The sequence below is a fragment of the Rhinolophus hipposideros genome, assembly GCF_964194185.1.
Source record: "Rhinolophus hipposideros genome assembly, chromosome: 20".
NCBI classification, from domain to species: Eukaryota; Metazoa; Chordata; class Mammalia; order Chiroptera; family Rhinolophidae; genus Rhinolophus; species Rhinolophus hipposideros.
Window position 1 is genome coordinate 3739505 of NC_138066.1, and position 8868 is coordinate 3748372.

The window sequence follows — 8868 nt, forward strand, 5'->3', positions numbered from 1 at the left end:
GTTCCCTTCCCAGCTTCCAGGTCACACTGTTATGTTTTACTTCCTTACTGTGACCTGTTGTCATCCTGGAGGAAGTCAATATGGAAAAAAAGAAACCCACAAAAACAACTCAACATTTTTTTTTTTTTTGGCTTTTGTTTTTAAAGTGTTAGCAGTGGATAAGAGCAGTCTGCACTAGGAATTAGAGGACCAGGGTTTCATTTCCAATTTTATTCCCAATACAAATTTTGGTAACAAAAATTAGGGCATGTTGTCTCTGGGTCTCTAAGCCCTCATCCGAAGAATGAAGTCAGCAGACTGGATAATTTTGGAAGCATTTCTCAGCTATAACATTTGATGAGCTTGGTAGTCTGTTGTTTTATGTGGGTGTGTGCTTGATTTTGGTGTAACCTTTAAAGGATGAATTTGAAAATGATTGTGATTATATACTTATGTCCTCTCCCACTCACCAAGGGTTAACCTGCTGCCTTCTGCGGATTTGCATCTGTATGGAATCCACAGGCTCCTTAGAATTCTAACTTCTTTTTTGTTGTTGTTGTTAACTTTTATTTCAAAATTGTAAACTTAACTCTGCATCCCAGCTAGACTTGGAGGGAGACAAGGAAAATATGAAACCCAGTGCACTGCAGCAACAGCACAAAGATTATAGGGTGTTCTGAGCAGATGGGGATGAGGGGTACTCTCTGGAACTACAGAAGGAATGGTCTGGTGGTTAAGATAAAACAAGTGAAAATTATTGGAGTTGTCCACAGTTGGCAATGGTGATCTTCTTGTTCATCTTGCCATTCCTGGACCCAAAGTGCTCCACGGCTTCCACAATATTCATGTCCTTTTTCATCTTGCCGAAGACCACATGTTTGCCATCCAACCACATGGGAGGGGGCATCCCTCTACCTGCCCCCCTCCTGACAGCGCAGATGAAAAACTGGGAACCGTTTCTGTTGGGTCCAGCATTTGCCATGACATGATACAAGGACCCGCATGCTTCAGGATGAAATTCTCATCGTCAAACTTTTCCCCATAGATGGACTTGCTGCTATGCCATTATGGCATGTGAAGTCACCACCCTGGCACATAAATCCCGGAATAATTCTGTGAAAGCAGGAACCTTTATAACCACGTCCTTTCTCTCCAGTGCTCAGAGCACGAAAATTTTCTGCTGTCTTTGGAACTTTGCAAACAGCTTGAAGGAGACGCAGCCCAAGGAAGGGCACATTGTCAACAACAATGGGCACTGGCAGCTCCCTGCAGCGGCCTCTGGAAGGCAGAACTCCAATGTCTTGTAATTATCTCCTCTTTTCTGTTTTTGGCCTTTTCCCTGGTTTTTGTAGAGGAAATTCTAGTGTTTTTGAAGCCCCCAATGTCCAAGTGATCTGCTCCAAGGAAATGTCCTATGACAGATGTTTTTTCTCAGGGCTCTCCAAATGTCTCAGTTTCCAGAACATTCCTAGCACAGGCATCGAGCATGTGGTAGTTAGGATGAAAGCCAAGGCAAGAACAGCTGTACCCAGGTTTGGGTTTTGAATTGCATGATATCGGTGCCTCAGGAGCAAGTGTTCCCTCTCCTGAGCCTTGCACCCTCTACACGATAGAAATCTACACCTTCCTCTGAGATTCTATATTTCCACTAAGTTCAGGAATGCAGGGGGGCTCAAATTTTGAAGCTTTGTGCTTGGCATTGTAAGAAAGGGAGCTCTGTTTATTATAATCATTATTAACATTAGTAGCATCATTAGATTCTAAATTCTGAAGTTCAAGTCCATGCAAGAGTAGAAAATGACCTTGCTGATTTAGAAAATGGCCCACTTAATCACAGCAGGAATTTCCTGTTTTATTTTCTTTTATTTTTAATAATAATAATAATAATAATAATAATAATAATAATTTGCTTAAATTCAAATCTAGGGTTCTCCTACCTTTCTTATCTTTCCAGAAAGGTATGAGTCCATTCACCCATTATCTAACACAGGCAGGGGACAGTGGGGAGAAGCATCAGCCTGAGGGATGTTGCAGTCTGCACTGGTACCCACTGATACATCCTTGTAGCTGTGTCCCCAAGGCTATGAAGTCTCATAGTTCTTATGGCAGGTGCTTTGGCATCCCGCCCTCAAACCTCAGGCCTGCTGGCTCCCAGCCCTCTACCTGTCCCCCTCCAAGCATGTGGCTGCTCCCCTGACCCCAGGGTGTGCGGGACTCTATGAGGAGCTCAGTTGCCTGGGGACCCCATGTAGGAAGATCTACTCCACTCTCCTGGTGACCACATTCCTATCAGGAATGGAAATATTCTCACTTAATAGGAAATTAGAAACTCCCCTTGGTTTAGAGAAGATGAAGATGAAGGGGAAGGAAACAGTTAAGTTCCCTTAGAAGGACCGCTGTCCACTCCCCACAAGGTTAACTCCAAAGAGTGGTATAGTTGGGGATAAAAGAGCCCCCATTGGGTTTGGAAATCCAGTAACAGAAAGCATCCCTAACGCTTGCTGTTTGGGCCCCTGGCATTCGCTCCTAGTAGGAATGTAGCTTTTGCCTTGAAAATTCATCCTCAACATATGGGTGAGATACATCACCCTCATAAACCACTTGAGTTCCTTCAAATGGCCTTTCTTGACATAATTTTTATGAAGGCAAAATAATTTTAACTTAAATACTCCTTTCAAAACCTCAAGAAAATAACTTTCCCCGAGTGCCTGCATTCTGCAGGAGGGAAAAAGAGAATCTTGAACTTTGGCTCATTTTTTTCATAAGACAAGCTTCAAAGATAAACTTCCAGTGACCCCAAGTTGACCATATTCACAGTTTTCATGATTTACTTCAACATGGAGTCACGATGGGAGGAAATTTGTTGGCCTAGTCTTTGCTGATCAAACAGGTGTCCATAGGGTGGCTGCACACATCTGCTTCTTCCTCATACGGAGGCTGAGGTGCTTTGTGAACATCATGAATCAGAAAATCACCATTATCTTAACAACAACTCTTTTTTCTATAGTGTGGATTTTTCAAGAAAAGACAAAACAAGTCTTCAAGTTCTTCATTCCCCTCCCCTCCCTGCCCCTCCCCTCCCCTCTCTTGCCCTCCTTTTCCCTTTCCTCCTCTCCTATCTTTCTCTTTACCTATCCATATAGCTGATTCATATTCTGCACATTAGTGGTTTAGACCAGAGTTTCTCAACTTCAGCACTATTGACATTTTAGGCCAGATATTCCTTTGTTGTGGGGACTCTTTACTTTGTAGTATTTTAGCAGCATCCTGGCTTTTCTACACCTAGATGCTGGGAGCACTGCCTCCTCCCCACCCACCCCAGCTATAACAACCAAAATTATTTCCAGATATTGCCAAATGTCCCCTGGGTGGGGGGATGCAAAATTGACCTCAGCTGAGAATTACTACTAGTTTAGACAAATTGCAAATGAAAATATCTGCTGTCACACTCAGTAGTAATTTCCCTTACACATTGGTATTAGTATCGTCTGATAAAGGAATTTATTGTTAAATTAAAAGGAAAGCAGGTGCTTTTATTCTAAGCCAAGATTTGTCATGATCTTTAACTCTTCCTGCCCCCGCCCTCCCCAGTACTTAGAAATAGTGTGAACTGTTTTTGTTACTCGATTGTAACTTAGCATGATGACTCTACATTTTGGTCTCTCCTTCACGTTTAGTGACAGAATTCGTTTTTTTTTCTTGAAAACCACGACTGCACTTGTACAAAAAATTAATTGATTTACCTGCGATTGATTTAATAGAGTTTCTTAACCGACAATTCACTGAAGATAGGAATGGATCATTGTTCCAATGCAATTCAGTTTTTTGTTTTTTTTTTAACACCAAATGTTTCCCAAGTTTATTTTTTGACAATGCACAGACACTTTTGGGACAGTGTATTATTGAAAAGCAATATTCTACAATTTCTTAGACTCTGCTCTAGATCATCTTATAGGAAAAAGTAATCAGTACAACACCAGTCTCTAGAAGTTCTAGGACTGACATTCTCTCCCAGTGAGTGAGGAAGTTGGTTCTAATCTTCTGTAGTCAGATTCTCTGATGTCATCTGGACATTCTTTACGCTTTCCAAGTTCAGTTGTTGGTATTTTCTTTTAAAAAAGCCACACTTGACCAAGATGATTATGATGATAGTCAAAACCAGAAGGCCACCAACACTGCTTTCAATGACCAGAGGCAAAGAAAGGTAATCCTTATCTTTCAGGATGAGGACAGTGATCTTAGTTCTGTGGTTCTCTGCATTCAGCCCCTCATATAGAGATTTGTTGAAAGATATTTCACCAAGGATCTGTAGTGCAGTTACATCTCTTAGTAACTGCTTATGCTGATTCAAGGAGAGGTCTGCAGCTATGGTTACGTTTTTTTATCCGAAGTGATGACACAGCTCACTGAATACCATTCCTCCACAAGCTGATTGGGTTCGCTCCCACAAGCGCGCTCCCGACTCTGGACACACACGGTGTGAGCCTGAAACGAGAGCCATTTCCGGGACGCGTTTGCAATTCAGTTTTAAGATATAAATTGCCATAGTTCCTATTCATGTTTTTTTTTGGCATTGTATAGGAAATTAGTGAATTTGGAGAGTGACTAGTTACAGTATTTATAAATTCTCAGTAATATTTCCCATTGAGACCATGCTTATTAACAACATGCTTATTATGTTATTCTAAGATATGCTCTATGTTTCTATTACATTATTGTGAGTATGCTCGTGTCACTGCTTTCATCACTACTTTTATCCCACAGTGAATTGCTTTTGAACCCTTGATCCATTTTGTGCTTCGGGGCTGTACCATGAGACAATGGTAACAACAAAAAGGAAACCTAAATAAACATCGTAAGAAATAACCTGCAAATAATGAGAAAATATTAGTTGAGATAAATCATACCTTATCAATTGAAAGTTAACCAAGATGTGTAACCTATTGCAGTCTGTAACTTGTACCCAAACTTTAGGCTTAACAATTTAGGTTGTAAGGACTACTAGGAACATACACTTAATTTTATCTTTCAAATGTGTGAAATGTAGTGAATGATTGGTTTCATTACACCTTCCCAGAATAGCACCTTATCATTCCCATCCTCAGGTTCCTATCAGGGGCCTCCAGGAGCATTGCTGATTTTCAATACCCATTTTAGAAAAGCTGAGTTCATGTCAACAATGTTAAGACCTCAAAAGGACAGCACTTCATTCTTGTTGCTTCAGAAGCAAGGGTTCCTTCCCCAGGAGAGACAACAAGCTGCCCCTGCCTTTTGTGATTCTGCCCACTGCCCCCACCACAGGGCTCTGGCTCGCGAATCACGCGAAGCTCTTGACATAAGGATGAGGCTGCATGTTGCTGCTGTTTCTGGTCTGGCTGCCTGAGACTGGAGAATCACTTTCACCAGACAGTGAAACCCAGAGTTGAAATGCAGACAGACAGGTCCACCATGCCCAAGACCTGTGCTGTTTGCACTACCCACATCCATTCTTTTGACAAAGCCCAGTGCTCTTAGCGTGCAGGACAGCTCAGCAGTGGAAGCCGGCCCCCAGCATTGCCTCTGGCAGCCAGCCACGGGCAGGCTGTGTGCCCCATGCCCTGCTCACTGGTGCCAGAAGGGCACATGGCTGTTCTCCCTAGTAAGCAGGTCTCCTTCTCCCAGCTGATTAGCTTCTAAGCAAGAACTGGGCTTGGGTGAAATAGTCTGCTCCCTCCTGTGAAAGGTATCCAAGAACACATCTGTCTGCATTTCCCTCAGCCCCTTTTGCTGTCTGATTGCACCTCCATGCCCATTTCTCTTTGGGAGTTTGAGGGTCCATTTGCAGCGGCTTCACATTGCTGTTTCTTTGAATGACCTCCCTATAGTGACCCCCACAGAGGGGCCAGGATCGTGATCGATGGGTTTCCATTTTTACCACCGGTAGGTCTGGGCAAATGTAGCTGTGAAACATTGCGGTTGGAGAACTTTTTATATTATCTCCATTTTTGAAAAATCTTATAAAAGATTGTAGAGTGTTGGTGAGGAGGATGGTTTAGCTGTGGCTCTGGGGGAAGAACTTGTTGTTGGGAGATCTGGGTCGCATTAGTATTATTATTGCTATTGTTGTTATTATTATTATGCTAATATTTATTGCACAGTTACAATTGCCAGACATAGTATGTATAGTCTCATTCCTCAAAATCTTACTGCCATCCCCATTTAACAGTTGAGGAAACTGAGACCCGAGAGGTTGAGTGGCTTGCCCAAAGTCATGAGCTATGAAGTTGAGACACCTGGCTTCAGGAACTTGGTAAGATGCTGAAGTCATGGTCTCCCTACTTGGAAAATCAAGGGTAGATTGATTAACTTCCAACAACTTTTTTTGCTCTAACACATATTCCCTTATGTCATAATCTCTGAAAGTCCCTTAGGCTGCCTAAGAAATGTGTGTGGAGTGGAATCTTCTAGTCATGCTTCTTCCTCTCTCCAGTTCTCACCAGGGTTTACTCCATCCCTTGAAGGGAATTTTGTGTAATTTACTGTTAGTTCTGCTCCCATTAGAAATCCACTTGGATCTTTCACTTACACTAAGGAGTATGTGAATGATAACAGCTTAAAGTATTTATTTTCCATCTAATAATGGAATGGCATGCATTAACCAGAAGGCATAAAGGTCCTAATATCATTCCAGTTCTAAAACTCTGTTTTCCCAATGTCGTTCCACCCTACCGCTCACCTCTAATTGGTATAGCAAGAAATTAAGGCTCCAAAAGGGGCTTTGACCAGGATTGTCAGTAGTTTGTAGGCCTGGACCAGAATTCAGGTTTCTGGATCCTCCAATGGGAAATCACATGGAGGGATGAGTAACATGAAGCCTCTCCCCCCTGGAATGTTTCGATTCCCGGCGCAGGGTGATACAAGGGGCTTGGAACATTCCAGAGGAAACAAATGCAAGATGAGCAGAGAAACCAAGACCTGTTAACACCAGACTCACAGTACATGAATGAGGGGGTGGGAAACTTACCAGGGGTGGTGGCTGTCCAGGTCAGAGGACACTAACAGGAAACTCTGACTCCCAGGGTCCCCAGGATGGGAGGAAGTGCTGGCTTTGCCTCTGGACTGCACTGCTGCGAGGTCTCCCTGCTTCAAAAGAGAGTCAGCCCAAGGTGACTCAAACTTCCTGAGAATCCTCTTATCTCAGCCAGCACAGCTATCTGGTGCCTTCCCTTGCCTGAGATATCACCCATTCAGGGCCACTCCCTCCCTCAGCCAGATCAGTGACCCCTCATTGCTTTGCAGGGAGGGTCCCAGGATGGGCTCCATGACGACGGCTCCGACGGCTCCGATGACTGTCTCTCTAGGATTTCTGTTTGCTTCCTCTTCCCTATACTCAGAGGCTCCTGCAAGTCCAAGAAGAATTGACTCATTCTCCTCTTGAGCTCCTTGCCTGCAGGAGGAAGAACTGGTCACCATCGCCATAGTGACCATTTTTCCAAACTAAATCACGACTAGAGGCCTGGAAGGAGAGAGAGTACTGCTGGGACACGAGGACCGTGTGTTTTAAATTGGCCTCATGATTGGGGTCTCTGGGTATGGTTTGCCCATAGGGAGGTGGTGTAGGGTGGGTGCAAATCACACTCAACTATCTCCACCTGAGTCATCAATGTTTTCTCCAGATAGAGAGTTACCGCATACCTCCTCAGACCACGTTGAAAGAGACTACCAAGAGGGACAATAATCCCATCGGATCCCATTTTCTTGTTGATGGTGTTAGAGACCATGGAGCTGTACACACATGAAGGTACTATATGGTCATCACACTGTTTTGAAAAAAAGTTCTCAACAAATGTGTACCGTGAGGGCTATTCCTTTTAAGTTGACCTTTAGTCTTAGAGCTACAAGGGATGTCTAAGATCTTTTCATTTTAGAATTTGAGGAAATAGAGTCTCAGAAGAGTTAAGTGATTGACCCAAAACCCTCATAATATTAGTGACACTGTTAGACTCAAATGAGAGAATTGTTCCCAATTCCTAGTCCAGTGCTTTTTCCAGCAGATCAACCTTCCTTCCACAGAAAGGGCAGTTTTTATTTTCTAAATAGCTCCTTTTCCAACTAATAAGTTGGTGTAAGATGTCAGGCTCAATATGACAAGATCATAGTCAGGCCAGGTTAATTCCATAGCTCAGATCATCTGATTTATAAATAGACCTTTTTCTACAAATGGTCAACAGGTACACAGAAAAGTGTTCCACATTACAAACCATTAAGAAAATGCAAATCAGAACCAGAATGGAATATCACCTTGCATTTGTTAGAATGGCTATTACAGAAACCAAAACAAATAAACAACACCCCCCCCCCCCCAAGAGATAACAAGTCCTGGAGAGGATGTGGAGAAAATGGAACCCTCGTGCACTATTGCTGGGAATGTAAATTGGTGTAACCACTACGGAAAACAATATGGAGGATCCTCAAAAAATTAAAGATAGAACCACCATGTGATCCAGCAATCCCACTTCTGGGTACTTATCCAAAGAAAATAAACAAACAAAAAACTAACTTGAAAAGATATATGTATCCTCATGATGTTCACTGCATTTTATTTACAAGATATAGGAATAACCTGAGTGTCCACTGATGGATGAATGGATAAAGAAAATGTTTACACACACACACACGCGCACACACACACACACACACACACACAGAGAAATATTATGTAGCCATAAAAAGAAGGAAATCTTGCCATTTGCAACAATGTGGATGGACCTGGAGTGCATTATGCTAAATGAGATAAGACAGAGAAAGGCAAATACTGTATGATCTCACTTACATGTGGAATCTAAAAACAAGAGAACTCATAGATGTAGGGAACAGATTGGTAGTTGCCAGACACAGAGGGTAAGGGGT

The 8868-nt window shown here is 42.7% G+C and overlaps 1 pseudogene across 1 annotated transcript; it reads right to left on the bottom strand.

Moving 5' to 3' along the window:
• Nucleotides 1-733: 733 nt before the first annotated feature.
• LOC308489276 (peptidyl-prolyl cis-trans isomerase A-like) lies at nucleotides 734-1216 on the bottom strand (annotated as a pseudogene). The gene has a single exon. The product of its transcript is annotated as a peptidyl-prolyl cis-trans isomerase A-like (transcript).
• Between the last annotated feature and the right edge of the window lie 7652 nt (nucleotides 1217-8868).